At 37.2% G+C, this 24,273-nt stretch overlaps 1 pseudogene; it reads left to right on the forward strand.

Annotated features, from left to right (window-relative positions):
- The first annotated feature begins 21,310 nt into the window (after positions 1–21,310).
- Positions 21,311–23,690, forward strand: LOC129030003 (lithostathine-1-beta-like; annotated as a pseudogene).
- The last annotated feature ends 583 nt before the right edge of the window (positions 23,691–24,273 follow it).

Here is a 24,273-nt window from a genome sequence, read left to right on the forward strand (position 1 = left end):
CATTTTAAGAAAGAACCAAACTGATCTGATAGAGGTGAAAAACTCATTTCAAAAATTTCAGAATACAGTCACAAGTATTAACAGCAGAATTGATCAAGCTGAGGAAAGAATCTCAGATCTCAAAGACAGTTCTCTGAAATAACTTGGACACATATTAAAAATTAAAAAAAGATTGAAGAAAATTAAACAAAACCTCTGAAAATTATGGTATTATGTAAAGAGACCAAATTTATGACTCATTGAAAGCAAGCAATTTAGAAAACATATTTCAAAATATCATCCATGAAAACTTCCCCAACCTCCTTAGAGAGGACAAACTTTAAATTCAGGAAATGAAGAGAACCCCTGTGAGACTACACAAGATAACCATCCCCAAGCCACATAGTCATCAGACTCTCCAAGGCTGAAATGGAAGAAAAAAATGTTAAAGGCAGCTAGAGAGAAAGGGCAGATCACTTACAAAGGGAACCTCATCAGGCTAACAGCAGTGTTGTCAGCAGAAATCCTATAAGCCAGAAGAGATTGGGGCCCTATATTCAGCATTCTTCAGGCAAAGAAATTCTAAACAAGAATTTCATATCCAGGAGAACTAAGCTTCATAAGCTAAGAAGAAATAAAATCCTCTTCAGATAATCAAATGCTAAAGGAATTTATTACCTCCAGACCTGCCTTACAAAAGAACCTAAAGAGAGTGCTAAATACAGAAAGGAGTGACCATTACTGGCTACTACAAAAACATACTTAAGTACATAGACCAGTGACACTATAAAGCAACCACACAAACAAGTCTGCATAATAACTAGCAAACAACATGATGACGGGGTCAAATCTGCATACATCAATACAAATCTTGAATGTAAATGGGCTAAAGGCCCCAATTAAAAGGTACAGAGCAGCAAGTTGGAAAACAAGCATGACCTAATGGTATGCCCCTCTCATATGCAATGACCCATCTCACATGCAATGACACTACTAGACTCAAAGTAAAGGGATGGAGAAAAATCTACCATGCAAACAAAAAACAGAAAAAAAAGCCACAGTTGCTATACCAATTTCAGACAAAACAGACTGTAAACCAAGAGATTTTTGAAAGGCAAGGGCATTACGTAGTGGTAAAGGGCTCCATTCAAATTAAGACCTAACTATCCTAAATATATACATACCCAATATAGGAGCACCCAGATTTATAAAGCAAGTTCTTTGAGACCTACAAAGAGAATTAGATAACCACACAAAAGAGTAGAGACTTCAACACTCCACTGGCAGTATTAGACAGATCATCGAAGCAGAAAACTAACGATGATATTCAGGACCTGAACTCAACACTTGACCAGATCTAGTAGACATCTACAGAATTCCTCACTCTCAAACAATAGAATACACATTTTTCTCATTGGCACATAGCACACACTCTAAAATTGACCACACAATTGAGCATAAAACAATCCTCAGCAAACTCAAAAAAAAACAACATAAAAACAAAAACAGAAATCATACCAACTACACTCTTTGATCGACCACAGTGCAATAACAATAGAAATCCCTACTGAAAAATCACCTGAAACCATACAATTACATGGAAATTAAACAGCCTGCTCCTGAATGACTTTGAGGTAAATAATGAAATTAAGGTAGGCATAAAGAAATTCTTTGAAATGAATGAGAACAAAGATGCAATATATCAGAACCTCCTACACACAGCTAAAGCAGTGTTAAGAGGGAAGTTTATAGCACTAAACACCCACATCAAGAAGTTAGACAGATCTCAAGTTAACAATCTAACATCACACCTAGAGGAATTAGACAAGTGAGAACAAACCAACTCCAAAGCTAGCAGATACAAGAAATAACCAAAATCAGACCTGAACTGAAGGAAATTGAGATGTGAAAATCATACAGAAGATCAACAAATCCATGAATATGTTATTTAAAAGAATAAATATGACTGACACAACACTGGCTAGACTGATACAGAAAAAAAGAGATAAGATCCAAATAAACACAATCAGAAATGACAAAGGGGACATTACCACTGACACCACAGGAAAAACAAGCAAACAAGCAAACAAACAAACAAACAAAAACCCTCGACAACTACTTTGAACACCACTGTGCATACAAGCTGAAAGACCTAGAAGAAATGGTTTAATTCTTGGAAGCATACAACCTCCCAAGATTGAACTAGGAAGAAATTGAATCCCTGAACAGACCAATAATGAGTTCTGAAATTAAATCATTAATAAAATACCTACCAACAAGAGAAAGCCCAGGGCAGGATAGATTTTCTGCCAAATTCTATGAGATGTATAAAGAAGAGCAGAAGATACCATTCTTACTAAAACTATTCCAAAAAATTGAGGAGGAGGGACTCCTTCCTAACTCATTCTATGAGGCCAACATTGTCCTGATATGAAAATCTGACAGACACAACGAAAACAAAAAATCCAACTTCAGGCCAATATCCTTGATGAACATTGATGCAAAAATCCTTAACAAAATACTAGCCAACTAAATCCAGCAACACACCAAAAAGCCACAATCAACTAGGCTTTAGAATGCAAGGTTGGTTCAACATATCCAAATCAATAAATTGATTTATCACATAAACAGAACTGAAAACAAAAAACACACAATCATATCAATATATGCAGGAAAGGCTTTAGACAAAATTAAACATCTCTTTGTGTTTAAACCCTAAACAAAGTAGGCATTGAAGGAATATACTTTAGAACCTTAAGCGCCATCTGTGACAAAGCCATAGACAACATCGTACCAAATGGACAAAAACTGGATGCATTCCCCTTGAAAACTGAAACAAGACAAGATAGTCCTCTCTCGCCATTTCTATTCTACATGTTACTGAAAGTCCTGGCCAAAACAATCAGGCAATAGAAGGAAATAAATGGCATCCAGATAGGGTGAAAGAAAGTCAAACTATCCCTGTTTGCATATGATACTATTCTGTATCTAGAAAACCCCATTATCTCAGCCCAAAAGCTCCTTCAGCTGATGAACAACTTCAGCAAAGTTTCAGGATACAAAATCAATGAACAAAAATCACTAGCATTCCTATATAACAACAATATCCCAGCAGAGAGACAAATCAAGAACACAATCCCATTCACAATAGTTATAAAAAGAATAAAATGCCTAAGAATACAGATAAGCAGGGAGACAAAAGATCTCTACAAGGAGAATTATCAAACACTGCTCAAAAAAATCAGAGATGACACAAACAAATGAAAAAACATTCCATGCTCATTGATAGGAAAAATCAATATTGTTAAAATGGCCATACTGCCCAAGGCAATTTATAGATTTAATGTTATTCACAAGAAACTACCAAAAACATTCTTCACAGAATTAGAAAAACTATTTCAGAATTTATATGGAACAAAAAAGCCCGAATAGTCAAGGCATTCCTAAGCAAAAAGGACAAAGCTGAAGGCATCACATTGCCCAACTTCAAATTATACTACAAGGCTACAGTAACCCAAACTGCATGGTACTAGTACAAAAAGAGACAGATAGACCAAAGGAACAGAATAGAGATCCCAGAAATAATGCTACATACCTACAAACATCTGATCTTCAACAAAGTTGACAAAAATAAGCCGTGGGAAAAGGATTTCCTATTCAATAAATGGTGCTGGGATAACTGGATAGTCATATGCAGAAGATTGAAACTGGACCCCTTCTTTACACTATTTTAAAAGGTAAACTCAAGATGGATTAAAGAGTCAAATGTAAAACTATAAAATCCTGAAAGATAACCTAGGAAATGCCCTTCTGGACATAGGATCTTGCAAAGATTTCATGATGAAGATGCCAAAAGCAATTGCAACAAAAACAAAAATTGACAAATGGGATCTAATTAAAGAAAAGAGCTTCTAAACAACAACAGAAATTATCAACGGAGTAAACAGACAACCTACAGAATGGGAGAAAACATTTGCAAACTATGCATCTGACATAGTTTGGTCTGATATCCAGAATCTACAAAAATCTTAAATTAGCAAGCAAAAACTGAACAACTGCATTAAAAAGTGTGCAAAGGACATGAACAGACACTTTTCGAAAGAAGACATACACACAGCCAAGAAGCATGTAAATATGCTCAAAATCACTAATCATCAGATAAATGAAAATTAATACCACAGTGAGATGCCATCTCACACCAGTCAGAATGGCTGTCTTTAAAAAGTCAAAAAATAACAGATGCTAGCAAGGTTGCAGAGAAAAGGCTATGTTTATACACTTCTGGTAGGAATGTAAATTAGTTCAGCCACTGTGGAAAGCAGTTTGGAGATTTATCAAATGAGTTAAAACAGAACTACTATTTGACCCAGCAATTCCATTATGGGGCATATGCCAAAAGGAATATAAATAATTCTAACATAAAGATGTATGCATATGTATATTCATTGCACTGTTATTCACATAGCAAAGACATGGAATCAACCTAAATGCCCATCAACAGTAGGCTAAATAAAGCGAATGTGGTACATATACACAGTGCAATACTACATAGCCATAAAAAACAATAAAATCATGTCGATTGCAGCAACATGGATGGAACTGGAGGCCATGATTCTCAGCCAACTAACACAGGAGCAGAAAACCAAATACTGTATGTTATCACTTATAAGTGAGAGCTAAAGTTTGACTATAGATGGCCACCAAGAAGAAGAAAACACACACTGGAACCTACTTGAGGATGAGGGGTGAAATGAGAGCAAGGACTGGAAAAGCACCTATTGGATATTAAGCTTATTACCTGGATGAAAAAATAATCTATACACCAAACCATTGTGACATACAATTTACCTATATAACAAACTGGCGCATGTACTCTTGAACCTGAAATAAAAGAATTTAAAAAAAGAAAGAAAAAAATTGTTGTGAAAAACTTCCCATAACTGGTGAGAAAAAGGAACATCTACATCCATGAAGTACAAAAAACTCCACATAGATTAAATATAAAGACATCTTCACTGAGACACATTACAATCAAATTCCCAAAAGTCAGGGATGAAAAGAAAATTTTGAATGCAGCGATAGAAAAATAACATGTTATGTGCAAGCGAATGTCTATAAGATTATCAGTTGATTTTTCAGAAGGTACCTTTCAGGGCAGGAGAGAGTGGGATAATATATTCAACATACTCAATGAAAAAACAAAACAAAACAAAACGCTGCAAACCAAGAACACTATACCTGGCAATCTTATCCTTCAGAAACGATGAAAAGAGAGGAACTTTACCAGAAAAACAAAAGGTGAGAGAGTTCATTAACACTAGACCTTCTTTATGTAAAAGACTAAAAGAATTTCTTCAAGATGGAAGATAAAAATGCTAGCTGATACCATAAAAACACATGAAAGTATAAAGTATAAATTGACTATGTTAAGTACATAGTAAAATTTGAAATACTCTAACATTGTAATGATGGTTGGTAAATCACTTAAATCTTTAGCATAAAAGACAAAACTATTAAAAATAACAGTAACTACAATAATTGTTAAGGAATATACAATAAAGAAACATGTAAATTGTGACACCAATAACAAGAATGTGCAAACAACGGCAAAAGTGTAAAATATTTTTATGTGATCAAAATTAAGTTATCTTTTTAAAACAGTCTATTATAAATATATTTTTGTAAGCTTTATGGTAACCACAAAGCAAAGACCTATAATAGATAAATAATAAGAAGCAAGCAACCAAAGTATACCACAAGAGAAAATTATCTAGTCAAAAAGAAGAGAGAAAGAGAGGAAGAAAGAAACAAAGGACCTACAAAACAACCAGGGAACAATGAACAAAATGGCAGTAGTAAGTAATTACTTATTAATGATTATTTGAAAAGTAAATGAGTAAAATTTTCCAGTCAAATGGTATAGAGTGGTCAAATGAATTTAAAAAAATACCAACACACAACTTAATGTTCCTACGAGAAACTTACTTTAGCTTTAAGAACACACATAGGCTGCATGTGAAAGAATTAAGATATTTCATGCAAATGATACCAAAATAAAACAGTGGTAGCTATAGTTATATTACATAAAATAGACTTAAAGTTAAAAACTTTAAAGAGAGGCAAAGGTCATTATATAATAATAAAGAAGTCAATTCAGCAAGAGGATATAATAATTTTAAATGTATGTGTACACATCATTGGAGCCCATAAATATATAAAGCAAATATCAATAGATCTGAGGAGAGAGAAAAATTGTAATACAGTATTTGTTGGAGAATTCAGTACCCACTTTCAACAATGGGCAGGTCATTCAGACAGAAAAAAATTCAATAAACAATGGACTTGAACTACACTTTAGACAAATGGACCTGAAAGACATACAGAACATTTCTTCCAACAGCAGCATAATAAACATTCTTCTCAAGTGCACATGGGACATTCTTCTCAAGTGCACATGGGACATGCTTCTGGAGAGATCATATATTTGGCCATAAACCTAGGCTCAACAAATTTTTAAAGACTGAAATCATATCAAGTATAATTTTCACCCAAAATAGTACAATACTAGAAATCAATAAAAAGAGAAAGATTGGAAAATATTCAAATATGTAGAAATTAAATGACATTATCCTAAACAACCAGTGGGCCAGAGAAGAAATTAAAAATGAAATTAGTGGTGGGATCCAGCAGTCCCACTACTGGGTATCTAGCCACACACAAAAATGATTATATATCAAAAAGACACCAGCATGCATGTGTTTATTGTAGCATAATTCACAATTGCAAAGATATGTGCCCATCAACCAAAGATGGATAAAGAAAATGTGGCATACATATACATATATATATAGACACACACACACACATATACCATATATATATATACACACACACATATATACGATGGAATACTGGTAATTACTAGCCATAAAAAAGAACAAAATAATGTATTTTGCAGAAACTTGGGTGGAACTGGAGGCTATCACTCTAAGTAAAGTAACTCAGGAATGAAAAACCAAATATTGCATGTTCTCACTTAAAATTGGGAGCCAAGCTGTGGGAATCCAAATGCACACAGAGTGATAAAATAAACATTGGAGACTCAGGGTGGGGAGGGGAATAAGTGATGAAAAACTATCCATTGAGTACACTACTCAAGGTACAGTACTGGAGTGATGCGTGCACTAAAATCTTAGACTTCACCACTATATAATTCATCCATGTAAACGAAAACCAATTGTACCACTAAAGCTATTGAAATAAAAAATTAAATTAGTATTAGAAAAATATTTTGAGACAAATGAAAATGAATATACAACATACTAAAACTTATGGTATGTAGCAAAAGCAGTCCTAAGAGGGAATTTTGTAGGACTAAATGCTTACATTAAAAATAAAGATCTCAAATAAACAACTTCACTGTACACCTTGAGAAACTAGAAGAAAAAATAAGCCAGTATTTTGTAGAAGTAAAGAAATAATAAAAATTAGAGCAGAAATAAATGAAATAAAGACTAGAAAAAGAATAGAAAAGATCAAGAGTGAGAGTTGTTTTTTTTTTTGAAAAGGTGAATTAAATTAACCAACTTTTAGCCAGACTAAGAAAATAGAAGACCCAAATAAAATGAAGATGAGAAAGGAGACATTACAACTTAAACCACAGAAATTCAAAGGATCATTAAAGAGTATTATAAGCAACTAAGTATCTTATTGATACATATTGGAAAACCTAGAATAAATTGATAGATTTCTAGATACAGAACCAAACAAGATTGAACCATGGAGAAATCTAAAATATACATAGATCAAAGGCAAGTAATAAGATGTAATCAGTAATAAAAAGTCTTCCATCAAAGGAAAGCCCAGAATGGGACGGCTTCAAGTCTGAATTCTATTTAAAGAATTAATACCAATCTTTCTCAAACTCTTCCAAAAAATTAACAAGGAGGGAATACTTCTAAACTCATTTTATGAGACCAGTATTACTCTGACACCAAAGCCAGAGAAAGACACTACAAGAAAATAAAACTAAAGACAAATGTCCCTGATGAAATAAGATGCAAAAATCCTCAACAAAATACTAGTAAACTATTTTCAACAGCACATTAAAATGATCAAGTGGGATTCTTCCCTGGGATGCAAGAATGGTTCAACATATGCAAATCAATAAATGATTTGCAATATTTATTGATTATTACTAAATAATCAATAATAATTACATTTATTATTATTACTAAAATGAAGGACAAAAAAGATTATCCAATAGATGCAGAAAAAGCAATTGACAACATTCAGCCTCATTTTATATTTAAAAAAAAACTGTCAGAAAATTAGATATAAAAGGAATCTACCGGCCGGGTGCAGTGGCTCATGCCTGTAATCCCAGCACTTTGGGAGCCAAGGGGGGCAGATCACCTGAGATTAGGGTTCGAGACCAGCCTGGCCAACATGGCGAAACCCTGTCTGTACTAAAAATACAAAAAATAGCCGGCCCTGATGGCAGACTCCTGTAATCCCAGTTACTTAGGAGGCTGAGGCAGGATAATCAGTTGAACCCAGGAGGCAAAGGTTTCAGTGAGCTGAGATTGCGCCATTGCACTCCAGCCTGAGAGACAAGAGTGAAACTCTGTCTTAAAAAAAAAGGAATGTACCTCAACGCAACTCAACGCAATAAAGACCATATGCAACAAGCCTCCAGCTCTCAATATACTCAATGGTGAAAAGTCAGTTTTCCCTCTAAGATCTGGAACAAGACAAGCATGCCCACTCTCACCACTTCTCTTCAACATAGCACTCAAAGTCCTACCCAGAGCAATTAGACAAGAGAAACAAGAAAAAGCATTGAAACTGGAAAGGAAGAAGTTACATTCCCTCTTTTTGTGAATGACATGATCTTACATTTAGAAAACCCTACAGACTACATTAAAAAAAATACTATTAGAAGTAATAAAATAATTTGATAAGGTTTCAGGTTACTAAATAAACATACAAAAATTAGTAGCATTTTTACACTAACCATAAACTCTCCGAAAGGAAATCAAGAAAACAACCATATTTCCAGTAACTACAAAAATACTTAGGAATAAATTTAACCAAAGAAGTAAAAGATCAGTGCAATAAAAATAATAAAACTGGTATCAAAGAAATTGAATAAAACACAAATAAATGAAACTTATCCCATGTTCATAGATTGGATAAGTTAATATTGTTAAAGTGTTCATACTACCCAAAGCTATCTACAGTTTCAATGCAATTCCTGTTGAATTTCTAATAACATTTTTCACAAAAGTAGGAAAAATAATCTTAAAATTGAGATAGACCCACAAAAGACCCCAGATATTCACAGCAATCTTAAGCCAAAAAATAATGCTGGAAACATCATACAACCTGATTTCAAAATATACTACAAAACTGTATTAATCAAGACAGCATTTTAGTAGCATAAAAACAAACCCATAGACCAATGGAGCAAAATAGCCCAGAAATCCACATATTTACAGTCAATGGAGTTTTTAAAGATGCCAAGAATAGATAATGTTGATAAATAGTTTCTTCAATAAATGGTGTTGTGAAAGCTTAATGTGCATACGTAAAATAATAAAATTAGACACATACTGTACAGAAAAATAAACTCAAAATGGGTAAAGTCTTGATCATAAGACTGGGAACTCTAAAACTACTACAAGAAAACTTAGGAGGAAATGTCACAACATTGTCCATGTCATGACTGTGTGACAAAATCAACTGGAAAATCATTTTTTGGTTATAATAGAAAAAACACAGGGTAAAAAAGCAGAAAGAGACAAATGAGATTGTATCAAAATAAAAACTTTCTGCACAGGAAAGGGAACAAATATTAGAGTGAAGAGACTACCTACAGAATGGGAGAAAATATTTACAAAGCATACATATGATAAGGGGTTAATATTCAAACTACATAAGGAACTTAATAACTAGCAAACAAATACCCCAATTTAAAAAATGGTCAAAGGACCTGAACAAACTTTTCTCCAAAGAAGATACAAATATCTAGAGGTATATGAGGAAAACGGCTTAACATCAGTTATCACTAGGAAAATTCAAATTAAAACCTCAATGTCATCTCACCTCATACCGGTTACAATGGCTGTAATTAAAAATAAAAGGTAACAGTTGTTGGCAAGAATGCAGGGGAAAGGGGATATTTGTATAGTATTGGTGGTAATGTAAATTGCTATAGCAATTATTCAAAACACTATGGAGATTCCTCAAAAGATTAGAAAAGAATTACTGTATAATCCAGTGATTCCATTTCTGGGAATATATCCAAAAGAAAAGACATCCAATGCCAGCACTTTGGGAGGCCGAGGCGGGCGGATCATGAAGTCAAGAGATCGAGACCATCCTGGCTAACAAGGTGAAACCCCGTCTCTACTAAAGGCACAAAAAATTAGCGAGGCGTGGTGGCGGGCGCCTGTAGTCCCAGCTACTCAGGAGGCTGAGGCAGGAGAATGGCGTGAACCCTGGAGGCGGAGCTTGCAGTGAGCGGAGATCGCACCACTGCACTCCAGCCTGGGCAACAGAGCGAGACTCCGTCTCAAAAAAAGAGAAATGGCATCCATATGTAAAGTGATATCTTCACTCCCATATTCACTTAAACCTTACAATAGTTAAGAGATGGAGTCAAATTCGGTGTCAATCAACAGATGAATGGATAAAGAAAAGTATATACATACAAAGTGGAGCGTTATTCAGCCTTAAAAATAAAGGAAGTCCTGTCATTTGTGACAACATGAATTAACCTGAAGTATGTTGTATTAAGTGAAATAATCCAAGCACAGAAAGACAAATACTGCATGATCTCACTTCTATGTAAAATCTGAAAAAAAATCAAAATCACAGAAGCAGAGAGTAGAATTGTGGTTACTATGGGCTAGAGTGGGGGTTATTGAGGAGGTATTGGTTAAACGATACAAAATTTCAGTTAGACAGGAGGACTAAATGTAAGAGACCAATTATACAACAAAGTGACTATAGTTAATAACAATGTATTAAATGTTCTCACACAAAAAAGATAATTATGTGAGGTAATAAATATGTTAACAGCTTGATTTAGGCATTTCACAATGTATAGGTATTTCAAAACATCATACTGAACATCATAAATATATACAATTTTAATTTGTCAATTAAAAAATGAATGGAATTTCTAGTTCTAGATCTCTGAGGAATCGCCACACTGACTTCCACAAGGGTTGAACTAGTTTGCAGTCCCACCAACAGTGTAAAAGTGTTCCTATTTCTCCACATCCTCTCCAGCACCTGTTGTTTCCTGACTTTTTAACGATTGCCATTCTAACTGGTGTGAGATGGTATCTCACTGTGGTTTTGATTTGCATTTCTCTGATGGCCAGTGATGGTGAGCATTTTTTCATGTGTTTTTTGGCTGCATAAATGTCTTCTTTTGAGAAGTGTCTGTTCATGTCCTTCGCCCACTTTTTGATGGGGTTGTTTGTTTTTTTCTTGTAAATTTGTTGGAGTTCATTGTAGATTCTGGATATTAGCCCTTTGTCAGATGAGTAGGTTGTGAAAATTTTCTCCCATTTTGTAGGTTGCCTGTTCACTCTGATGGTAGTTTCTTTTGCTGTGCAGAAGCTCTTGAGTTTAATTAGATCCCATTTGTCAATTTTGGCTTTTGTTGCCATTGCTTTTGGTGTTTTAGACGTGAAGTCCTTGCCCATGCCTATGTCCTGAATGGTAATGCCTAGGTTTTCTTCTAGAGTTTTTATGGTTTTAGGTCTAACATTTAAGTCTTTAATCCATCTTGAATTGATTTTTGTATAAGGTGTAAGGAAGGGATCCAGTTTCAGCTTTCTACATATGGCTAGCCAGTTTTCCCAGCACCATTTATTAAATAGGGAATCCTTTCCCCATTTCTTGTTTATTGCGGCATTATTCACAATAGCAAAGACTTGGAACCAACCCAAATGTCCAACAATGATAGACTGGATTAAGAAAATGTGGCACATATACACCATGGAATACTATGCAGCCATAAAAAATGATGAGTTCATGTCCTTTGCAGGGACATGGATGAAACTGGAAATCATCATTCTCAGTAAACTATCGCAAGAACAAAAAACCAAACACCGCATATTCTCGCTCATAGGTGGGAATTGAACAATGAGAACACATGGACACAGGAAGGGGAACATCACACTTCGGGGACTGTTGTGGGGTGGGGGGAGGGGGGAGGGATAGCATTGGGAGATATACCTAATGCTAGATGACGAGTTGGTGGGTGCAGCGCACCAGCATGGCACATGTATACATATGTAACTTACCTGCACATTGCACACATGTACCATAAAACCTAAAGTATAATAATAATAATAATAATAAAATAAAAAAAATAAAAAAAATAAAAATAAAAATAAAAAAATAAAAAAATAAAAAATGAAAAGCAATTTTTTAAAACACAGTCCTTCTGAAACTTATAGAAGTGAAGTAATAGTCTTTTTTTGTTTTTTAATTTTCAATCATTTATTATAAGAAATACCTGTAAAATAAATTTAAAATAAATAAAAATCAAATGGAAAAACAGATCATCAAGATATCAAGATGCAAGCTTATTTTTTTTTTTTTACCAATTTTGACAAACATAAATGTAATCTGTGAAGTTGTTATGACATTTTCTAGTATCTTTCAGTTTCCGCACTTACCTCACGATGATTGGCTAGCAAACTGTTTGACTATCAGCGCTGGTACATCACAGTATATGTTGTCCTGTCTCTGGAAGGCCCTTGTAAGAAAAGACTCCAGTAGATCTTCTGTCTTTGGGCCATAAAACATATTCTGGGGGTTGAGATGACCTTAATGTCCACCAGGATTTCTATTAATACCTACATGTTTCTATTGTAGAAAAAAATTTTACTCATCCACTTCTCTGACATGGAAAAGAAGTTTCCATGTCATGAGACCATTGACAGTGTTATCCATATGTGACAAGAACACTATAACATTGTCCTGTAAAGGTATTCCTTCCCAAATAAATTCATGTGCTGAATAGGCAGTATCAATTCTTAAAATTAATGTTACATTTCTTTTACTCTTTCCAAGGTAGACTATCTTGAGTAAAAAACTATTTAGCATTTTTGTTGGAAACAGTTTTCCATCAGTTTAAAATAATTTGTGTTTGGGTGATGCCACAAGTCTTGATTTTCTGCCTTGAATAAAGTAATAAAATGGGTTAGAAAAGTCCACACCAATTGTACGTGGGCAAGCTCTTATTCCTAAAAATATTTAGTTGACAAATACAGACTGTGTATATATATACATATATCTATATTTTTGGTATATATATCTCACAATCTAATTAGCTTGTCTATTACCACGGAACTAGAAGACATTGATGAAATAAATTTTAAATGGAAAGTATCCTATGTTCATGTATTTGAAGAATTAATATTGTTAAAATGCCCATATTCCTCAAAATGATCTACAGAATTGATGAAATGCATATCAAAATTCCAATGGCATTTTTCACATAAATTGAAAAAAATTCCAAAATTGGTATGAAACCACTAAATACCTTGAACAGTCAAAGCAATTTGAAGAAAGAACAAAGCTTAAGGCATTGCTTCCTGGTTTCAAATTATATTGCAAAGCTATAAAAATCAAAACCTTATGGTACTGGTATAAAACCCAGCTCCTCTTAGTCTGAACTCGCCCTTTAATGACAGGTGAGTTATCATAGCTGTGGAAATCACATCCTGTTCTTACAGTTGGAGAGCCCCACTGTGAAAGATAGGACATTTGTAATTGCAAATAAGAAATATCCCAATATAATTTGGATCAAAAATGCAATGACGTTTATATGATCACATAAACACTAAGAATCTAGGAGTCAGTAGTCTTTGGATACAGTTCAGAGTTCAAGTGCTATTTCTCTAGGATTCTCTTTTCTGTGGTCTGTTTCATTTGTATATTTTTCTGTCTCTCTACTGGTTTCCTTTTACACCTCAAGATAGTTGCTATCAGCAACTGGGGCTACTGATTCTTTATCAGTTCCAGAAGGGGAAACATAGGCTACTTTCTAATTGTATTTTTTTTTAAATCCTAAGCTTCTCTCTTTTTAGAAAAATCTGAGAAAGTCACCACAGCCAGGGCCAGGGGCTAGTGACTGAAGCCTAAATCACTGCACATCATTGAATCATTAATATAGGAAAGAGGACATATTATGCTTGTTGAGTTTTAAAGTTATAAACAGCTCAGGATTTGGGGTGTAATCATTGTCTAATGCACTGTCAGGAGGATATAGGGGTTGGATTTTTCACAGAGAACACACCCAGCTACTATTTAAAGAAAGCAGAAATGAAACAGTGAAGCCAGATATGTACTCAGGGAATATGAATGCACACACATTCAGGCAGAGAATTGGAATTAGGAAAGACTTGACATCATAATCCATTAAGATTAAGAAACAGGAAAAATTATATAAGCCTTCTTTGCTACTTAGTATTCCACAAACACCACATTACTGCCATCAGAGGATCAAATTATAAGTATGTCCAGAGAGGGAAAACATCCCAAATTTGGCAGTCCTCAAATCAGGAATCAGCCACTTTCTTATTGTCAGTTTACTGTTGACACCTGACAGCTATAAAATATCCCTCTTTCAACTTTTCTTATATCTTTGGTTGTTCCTTTTCAGTTAGTTTTTTTTTTAACCAATTTACATTGTGCAGGCTCTATTATCATTTTCTTTGGCTCAAATAATAGTGTTAAAAACCCATGGTCATTTCAAGACTCTCTCGGAAAGTAAGCAGCCTCATTGATACTTAAAGTTCAGGTAACATGAATTTTAAGCCTAAGGCTGGTGATATTCCATATTTTAGACAAGCTGATGGGTCATCTGATGAAGGCAAAATCAAAGTCCTGTCCCTTCCTCAGAGAAAGAAAAGAATTAAGTGAACATGAAAAAAATTGTAATATTGTTGCTTATTAAATATTTTGAAAACTCTTCTTTCTGAAATCAGGTTTAGAGTGAACATTACTGCTCTCCCTAGGATCTGTTCAACATTATGATAATTAATTTACCTAGAATTCCAATAAGACCGCTTGGCAATGATATTCTAGGTCTATAAACCAAGTGACTGCTTAGTGATTCCTTAACAATTTAGGGACTCTATAACCAGTTCTTCCCTGACAGACATTTTCCCAGAAACAGGTGCTTACATACTCTCTCTGTCTCTCTCTCTCTTTTTTAAGAAACACCATTGCAAACAATCATTATAAAATGGAAATTAAAGATATACGCATCTAACAAATAGGATATATTTAATAAATTGTGATACACATTAAATTGAATGTGGTTGAACTATTATATATGATGCTGTAGACATTTTTATATGTTTTAAATTACAAAAGCAGATATGGGGGGAGGAAGAGGTGGATAAAATAAATGATCTTCTTTTACATGCCCTCACACAACGTCCTGCTGGAATGGTTTTGCCAAGGTAGATGAGGAAGATCTTTCATCTGACGGGGAAGAGCAGAAATCAGAGCCAAGCAAGTGAGCAGGGCAAACCCAGGACACTGAGAAGGGGCACAGGTGAGTGGACTCAGAGAGATTTCTGGCATGGCGAGATGCTCTTCCAGGCAGCAGCTGGGACATAAGGTATTCTCCCACAGTCAGAACACCATTTCCTTCAGGTAAAGGTGGAGTTTTACTGTTCTCTGGGTGCCCCCAGGTGCCCAGTTTCCACATCCCTGAGAGGCAGAGGGAGAAACAAGAGATATTTCAGGAAAGACTGCAAGAAGATACATGGGATCAACCTGGGAATAATGTGGACATGTGGGGAGAAATTCACAGAAGAAGGATGCAGTGGATAAGAGTAGACCGAGCATTCCTCCTATGGGCAGCCCATCTTATCTCTTGATTTTACCCCTTGCCCCAAACTAATGAAAATGACCAGTACTCGCTTATGTAGAATCTGATGGTGGCAGAAGAGGATGATAAAAATAATCATTCTTCCAGTTGAATCTAGCTACTGTTGTTCTCTGAAAATCTGACTTTGGTGTAAGAAGTCTACCTGTAAGCTTATATCTCATTATTTGTATTTAAAAATCTAATATAGTAGGTGTTCACCACAAACCCTTAACCAATTCTCTAAATCATATAAATATCTATATATAAATGGCAAAATGTCATGCTGAGATGAAAAATTCTTTAAAAGTTTAGCTCTCTTATTGGAAGATGAATAATGTGTTTCTTAAAAACCATTTTTTTTTGTATGAAATGCTGTGGTCCAATGAGTCTCTTTTTACACCAGCAACACATATGACCCATGACCAGGACCCCTTTATTGACTCTCAATATTCTTTTCAAAGTACACTTGATTCTGTTTCTTCATTCATTGTACTTGAAATGTAACTAGAGATTTAGCCCACTTATAATTGTATTAAAATATTTACATTGATATTTGGAGATGCATATATAAAACATTTCAGCTTTGGCTGAAAAAATGTTGCACTGAGGAACATAAACATTGTGTGGAGTTGAGGTATTTAGAAACCAAGAGGTATTCTATCAAGAAAATGTTAGCCAGAGATGCTGTCTGTAGAATGTGCATGTAATGTCTTAGGTGCTACTTGAAATTTATCATAGGGATGAGAAAAGTTTTCCAGTTGTATAATGCTTTTGGTGCATTCCTTCTTCAATTCCGTCATTTTAAAGATTTTCAAAAGCTTATCCTCTCTCTGCTGCCAACTTCCCACAGACATTTCCTCAAACAATTAAATCCATACAAATCATCGTTTTCTAAAAGTCATAGACTACTCTAAGTGTAAAGAGCCCTCTTGTTTTATGGAGAGAGAAAATAATGTTCAGAGAAGAGTTGAGAGACAATTGTCTCACGTTTCTCCACTTCTTGCAAGCAGAGGCACTTACCGCCATTTTTTCTAGACTATCTTTCAAGAATGGGTAGTGAAAAACCTTTTTTTTTTTAAATTTTTAAAATTTTTTTTTGAGATGGAGTCTCACTCTGTTACCCAGGCTGGAGTGCAGTGGTGCGATCTCCACTCACTGCAACCTCCACCCCCAGGTTCAAGCGATTCTCCTGCCTCAGCATCCCGAGTATCTGGGATTACAGGCGTGCTGAAACTTTTGTATTTTTAGTAGAGACGGGGTTTCACCATCTTGGCCAGGCTGGTCTTGAACTCCTGACCTCATGATCCACCCACCTCGGCCTCCCAAAGTGCTGGGATCACAGGTGTGAGCCACCGCGTCCAGCCGTGAAAAACCTTTAAAAGTAGAGACAGCATCTTCCTCCAGAGCAAAGGGTAGGTTTGCTTATAGTCTTGAAAGTTTCCATTCATAGTGAAGACAGGCATACTTACTCCCAGGTACAATAAAGAAGTCTCCCTCTGAAGCAGAGGGAAGGCTTGCTTGTTGCCCATTATAAGTGATTCAGGTTCTCTAAACTCTCATAATGTAATTACAGGGGCTATTTCTCCCCTGTAACATAACCCACTCAATGTGAAGGCATCTATCTGGCCCGTCGATGTCACCTCCATGAGACTTAGAGTAAGGGAATGTAGGGTGAGTGTACTGCTGCTTGTGCTGCTTACTGTACCATGAGTAATAAAAAGTCCTTTGTCTTTTGCCAGTCTCAAACTGTGGAAGTCTACCTTACTTTGCAAGTAGGGTAAAAATCTCAGAACCTTTATAATTCTTGACATGAAATTAAATGATTTTCACTTGCAGCACACTGGAAGAAAACAACAAGCTCAGCTTTCTTTTTCTCTTTTTTTATTTGAGACGGAGTCTTGCTCTGTCACCCCAGCTGGAGTACAGTGGCACATCTCAGCTCACTGCAACCTCTGCCTCCTGGGTTGAAGCGATTCTCCTGCCTCAGCCTCCCAAGTAGCTGGGATTACAGGTGCCTGCCACTGTGCCTGGCTAATTTTTGTATTTTTAGTAGAGATGGGGTTTCACCATATTGGCCACACTCGTCTCGAACTCCTGACCTCATGATCAGCCCACCTCGGCCTCCCAAAGTCCTGGGATTACAGGTGCGAGCCACTGCACCTGGCCCAGGAACAGCTCAACTTTCTAAGAATGTCTCCCCAAAGGAAACCTGAAGGTTAAACAAATGTCCTTCCAAAACATTTGCAAACATCAAATACTGTGAAGTTCAAGAGGGTCACAGATTTGGGAATCTTGTAAGAAAATAAGTGTGGAAGAAAATCAACCAGAGCACTACTAAGATTTGGGGTTATACAGTCAAAGTTTTTATTAGCCTATCCTCAACAACACTTAGGAAAATAAATTTTAGGATTTTTGTTTGTTTCTTTAAGAATTTATCTATATTTCTAAAGCCATCTTCGTAACAACTTTTAAAACGCTGACCATTTAATAGTTGGAATCTTTGACCATTTTGAGTATAAAGTGCCAGAGAATGCAACTATAGGTTATTTAACTATGGGGATATGTTCTAAAAAATGCATCCTTAGATGATTTCATTTTCACGTGAACATCAAAGACTGTACTTACACAAACCTAGGTGGGATAGCCTACCAAACACTGGAGGAAAATTGGACAAAGCGTCAGTAGCATAAGACTTTATTTGAAAATGTTCTGGCCGGGCGCAGTGACTCACGCCTGTAATCCCAGCACTTTGGGAGGCCGAGGTGGGTGGATCACGAGGTCAGGAGATCGAGACCATCCTGACTAACATGGTGAAACCCCGTCTCTACTAAAAACACAAAAAATTAGCCGGGTGTGGTGGCAGGTGCCTGTAGTCCCAGCTACTCGGGAGGCTGAGGCAGGAGAATGGCGTGAACCCAGGAGGCAGAGCTTGCAGTGAGCACTCAAGTCTGGGTGACAGAGCAAAACTCCGTCTCAAAAAAAAAAAAAAAAAAAGAAAAGAAAATGTTCTTAGCCTAAGAAGAGTCCCAAGGGCCATTCTGACTTGGGGCAGGAAGGTGAAATGTTTTATGGGGCTTTAGCAAGGGTACTTCAGCCACCATCAAGGATAGAGGGACTGTTCTTGAGGATTAGCAGTCATAAATTGAGTAATTTGAATTTACTCAAAAGATATGAAGATAAATCATTAGGGGATGAAGTATTATACAAGTGGAGATTAGTTGGAGGAGGAGGACATTAGCTGAAAGGGCATGAACATGAAAGTCCAGAGGAAATGTCTTAGGTATCAAGTCTTTTGAGTCTTTCACGTGGGAAATAGAGTAATTGTTCCCCTTATACAAGTTTGAGTGAGGTTCATCGCAGAGGAGCATGAATTATTTGCCAAACTGTGCTATGCAGAATTATGACCCCCATGACCCTTGATCTTATGTAATGTGTGCCCTGTGAACGTGAGCAGAACCTGTAAATAGGATGAGATTGAAAAACCACAACTATGTTATATTATATGGCAAAAGGGATTCTTGAAGATACAATGAAGGTTACTAATTCATTGACCTTGTGTCAATAAGAAAGGAGGTTTTGGGAGATTCCTGGAGGGGCCCAGTCTAATTACATAAGCCATTTGAAAGCAGATAATTTTCTGTGACTGGCAGCATAAGGGGAAGTCAAGAAATTCAAAGGCCAAAAAGAATTCACTGTCCTGTTGCTAGCTTAGAAGATGGAGGGGTTCTTGTGCCAAGGAATCTAGCTGAGACTGGCACCTAAGCTGATAGCCAGCAAGGAAGTGGGAACCTCAGTGCTACAACTCTACAACTACAAGGAACTGAATTCAGTCAATAACCTGAATGAGAGTGAAAGTTTGTCACACAGCCAAGTTAAACTAATAAACTGACTTTACAGGGGAAAAACATATATGGGGATTAGTCTGGAATCCTCTTGTGAGTTATAATTACCTTCTCCAAAGATCAAAGACCTGGTACCTCTAAAATTTTAATGAACAGATCTTAACCTATCTTCTGGTGTATTATAAGGCTATTTTAATCTACGCTAAGGAGACAACGTGAAGGAAAATTCTTAGGTCTGGCCCTATTGTGTTCTTTAATTGGCTAAATAGAGAAAATGCCAATGTTGAAAGGAACCAATAGGAAATTCTACTGGATGGTAGGATCAGAAGGCAAGCCAGCAAATCCAATAAGGGAGATTCTCAGAAAGAACCTGGAGCTCCTTTTGCAAAAGATAGAGAGTGATCTTGATCGTCTTAAAAGTGTGCTCAACAGAGGAAGAAAAGCATGGTCTTTTCAGCTACTTGTAGGACAGTCAAAATTGAAATGCATGAATGGTTTGAGAAGTACATGAAGGTTATAACAGGGTGATGCAGGCAGTGGTCTTGTCAGGAAATGGACAGTGCAGAAGGACTGACCATACATGGACTGACAGAACCTGCAAGTGGAGGGTGCTCAGAGACCAAAACAAACAAACAACAACAACAACAACAAAAACAAAAACAGTGTATTAGACTAAGAAGGAGAAAAAAAGAAGAATTGAGTTTTAGCTCCGCTTTCTTCCATAGTACAGTATTGAATAAGTCAATTAAGTTACCAATATTTTAAACTCTATTTGTCCCACTGTTCCAAACAGGGATGCTCCATAACCATTCAATGGCTCCCTTGTCCCTGTGTCTCAAAGACGGCCCTACTCCAGGTCCTCACTCTCTCTGCCTCTACTACTGCTGGCCTAGCCTGCATAACAGCTGCCAAGATTCCTGGAAGGTCTCAGCTGCTTGCTGAATCTTCAGGGCTACAGATAGGACATCTGGTTTCTGCTGAACAAGGGCAAGGTCTGCCTTGAACTTGGAAAGTTTTCCAGTTTAGGGGAAGGGACTTCATCTGTGGCCATTCCCAGGATATGCCAGGAAGAGCTCCTCTTGATGCCAGAATCTCTTACTGTCAATGCCCTCTGTAGGACCACTGTCTCTCACTCCTTGCTCCACTCCTGGCTTAAATATTGTGGCTCTTCTCTCAGATCCTGTTATAAATCTCTACCATTACCTAGCCTGAAAAGCCACCTCAGATTCAGCCAACAGGTAAGAGGGTATTACAGGAGAAGGGTGCCTTTCACAAGGGCTGTAATCTAAAATCTTGGGGAAGATACAGCGTTATCTGTCCAAGAGGTGTCAGCAGTAATAAAGCCTCAGCAGGAGCCAAAGTTATTTTGGGTTACTGAGTCTATATAGTTTCCAGATTCTCAAGAGACATATATGGGAATGAAGATATCTCAGAGGACCTTCCTGCTGTCAGGAATTCAGAGGAGGAAATAAGGAAGGTAATAGGTGCTCTGCTCTCATTCTCTCAAACCCTCTTCCCTGTGTTTTCCTATAGAGATTGCTGATTTGCTCCTTAAGCAAGAGATTCACTGCTGCTCAGCATGGCTCAGACCAACTCATGCTTCATGCTGATCTCCTGCCTGATGTTCCTGTCTCTGAGCCAAGGTGAGATTTTTTTTCCCCACACATACCTCCCACAACCCCAGCCCTGAAGCCCTCACTCCATCCTCATGCATATGAGTTCACTTGAGAAAAAGCGGAGTCGAGTTCACTTGAGAAAAAGCGGAGTCAAGTTCACGGGTTGTTTTTTGTTGTTCAGTAATATTTATTGCTGATCTCATCCTATTCAAAAACATCCTCACCTCACTAGGGAGTTAGAGATGGAACTTAGCATGACCCTTTATCAGTGAACACTGTAGTTGGCATTGGTTTATCATATTAACGCTACTCGTGATGGGGGGGTTGGGGATGTCTGTATGTAGACAGTCATTAATGGAATGAGGAACTGAGGGGAGCTTTGTGTGTAGAGAAACTGGACAGGCTTGAGAAAGAAGCCTGAGTCCTTCAAGGAAGAAAAAGCCATAAGTAAAAGGGACAATGGGGACATTTTTCATGAGCCTATTCATTGTGTGCTCTTGTCTTGAACAAAGACATCTTGAGAGCCTATAGGTAAGATGCAGGAGGGCAAAAGTGACCAATCACTTCATGACCTATAGGATCCTTCTATTCTTATAAAGAATCCTCAGAAGCTCCTACCTCATATTTTAGCCTTTGCCTTGCCCTGAGTCTCTTTCTTAATTCTCTCTTTTCCCAGGACAGGAGGGCCATGCTGAGTTGCCCAAGGCCCGGATCAGCTGCCCAGAAGGCACCAGTGCCTAAGGCTCCTACTGCTACTACTTTAATGAAGACCGTGAGACCTGGGTTTATGCAGATGTGAGTGAGGAGAGCAGTGTGGGAAGGGAGGCTCAAGAAGGGAGGGGAAGCTGCCACTCTCCAGTGTGTTCAGTGGTGGATATGAGATGAGACCAATCCCCTCTCTATCCAATCATCAGCCCAAAACTTTCCAATTTACTTTATCCTGTCATTCAGCACAGAGATGCTGGTGGTCAGTGACAGCATCATCAGGGATATTTCTGTGCTGTCCTTTTCCTGTTACATCCTCTGGGAGGGCTCAATATGTCTCCCACACCTTCCTCCTTCACTGAGTGCTCCATTTTCTTCTCCAACAGCTCTACTGCTAGAACATGAATTCGGGCAACCTGGTGTCTGTGATCACCCAGGCTGAGGGTGCCTTTGTGGCTTCGCTGATTAAAGACAGTGGCACCAAGGATGGCAATGTCTGGATTGGCCTCCATGACCCCCACCGGGTCAGTCTGCTGCATCTTCTACCTCCTGATTATCAGGTTCCAGAGGGAAGACAGAGTTCTGACGTCTGGCACCTCAAGCATCAGTTTTTACTATATTATGATAAAAGCAACCTCTCTATAAATCATGTAATGTAAAGGATATTAAGTTTTTCTATAGGTTCTTAGAGATAAGCTTAAAGCTGAATTTCCTCTGTGTTTCGGGCATTCACAGATAAACTCATTCTGTCTACTTCTAGGGTAGCATCTTTATGCATCTATTATGTACCTCTTATCTATTGTGTTATCATCTCTGTTATAGAAGAGCCTTTTGTAGACCATATAGAAAAAGAGAATAGAGGAGGAGAATCTACTGCTGGCAACTGGGAACCAGAAGGTATACTAAATAATATATCAACAACTAATGGCCATCTAATGCTATGCTGGATATGAACTTTTGGGGCCTCAGGAAAGAAAAACCAGGGAACAGTTTCAATAATGAGGTTTCATGGTTCCCTGTGGCAAATTTAGAACACTTATCGTTTGGCAGGACACAGAGAGGTAGGTGAACATTCCAGGAAAGAAGAAGCTTACAGAAAATGTGGAGGAAATAATGACACTTAGAGAAAAAGGAAGGTTTATTCTTGTCTTATGTCTTGACCTGTTTCTGACTGTGAACACAAACAAGGTGTTTCTATCTCTTTCTGAGTCACGTCTGCCCCTGTTCTGACCCTTCCCCATCTAGAACTGCCATTGTCACTGGAGCAGTGGGTCTCTGGTCTCCTACAAATCCTTGGACATTGGAGCCCCAAGCTGTGCCAATACTGCCTACTGTGCTAGCCTGACTTCAGGTTCAGGTGAGAGACACAAAATCCACACACTTATTGCCATCCTCTCCTTTTTATCTCTGAGGATTCACCAGGGACTGGGATAGAGGAAGGGTGAGCTCCTCATTCAGGAAATAGAGGAGTGTTTCCTCTTTATTTTTGCTGAGTCCTGCAGCCAGGAGGGCAATACATTCTGATCCCCTCAATCTGAATCTTCTCATTGGCTTATAGGATTCAAGAAATGGAAGGATGATTCTTGTAAGGAGAAGTTCTCCTTTGTTTGCAACTTCAAATACTGGAGGCAATTATAAAATGGACGTCTAGAATTGGTCTGCCAGTTACTATGGAGTAAAAGAATTAAACTGGACCATCTCTCTCCATATCAATCTGGACCATCTCTCCTCTGCTAAATTTGCACCACCGATCTTTAGTATCTTTACCTACCTCAATTTCTGGAGCCCTAAACAATAAAAATAAACATGTTTCCCCCACGGTGCTGTCTTCTGTGTCTGCTATTTCCCCACCTAATGCCTGGGTACTTGGGATGGCAGTGATTGTAGCACTCTAGAGTTCGCTTTGGCCCATTCACTTTTAAAAACTTTGTCCATGTATCATGCATGTTGGACTCAAGGGTTTATGAACATATGGTGGCCTTGCTTATGACAATGTTGAGAAGATAAGGATTTCACTCACCACCCATATATTTCCATGGACCCAGTGTCAGAGAAATTATTACTGTTGATTTACAAGTGACAGGAGTGTTTGGTACTCTAAAGGGGTTCACATACCTGTGGCCTGAGGAAGGCACATCTGTGCTTTGTTATACAAGTTGAAGCTAGGACTGAAGTGATAATTTGAGAATTGTCAGGTCTACAGTGTTGAATGCATTGGTGT

The sequence above is a fragment of the Pongo pygmaeus genome, chromosome 12 (genome assembly GCF_028885625.2).
Source record: "Pongo pygmaeus isolate AG05252 chromosome 12, NHGRI_mPonPyg2-v2.0_pri, whole genome shotgun sequence".
Classification (NCBI taxonomy): Eukaryota; Metazoa; Chordata; class Mammalia; order Primates; family Hominidae; genus Pongo; species Pongo pygmaeus.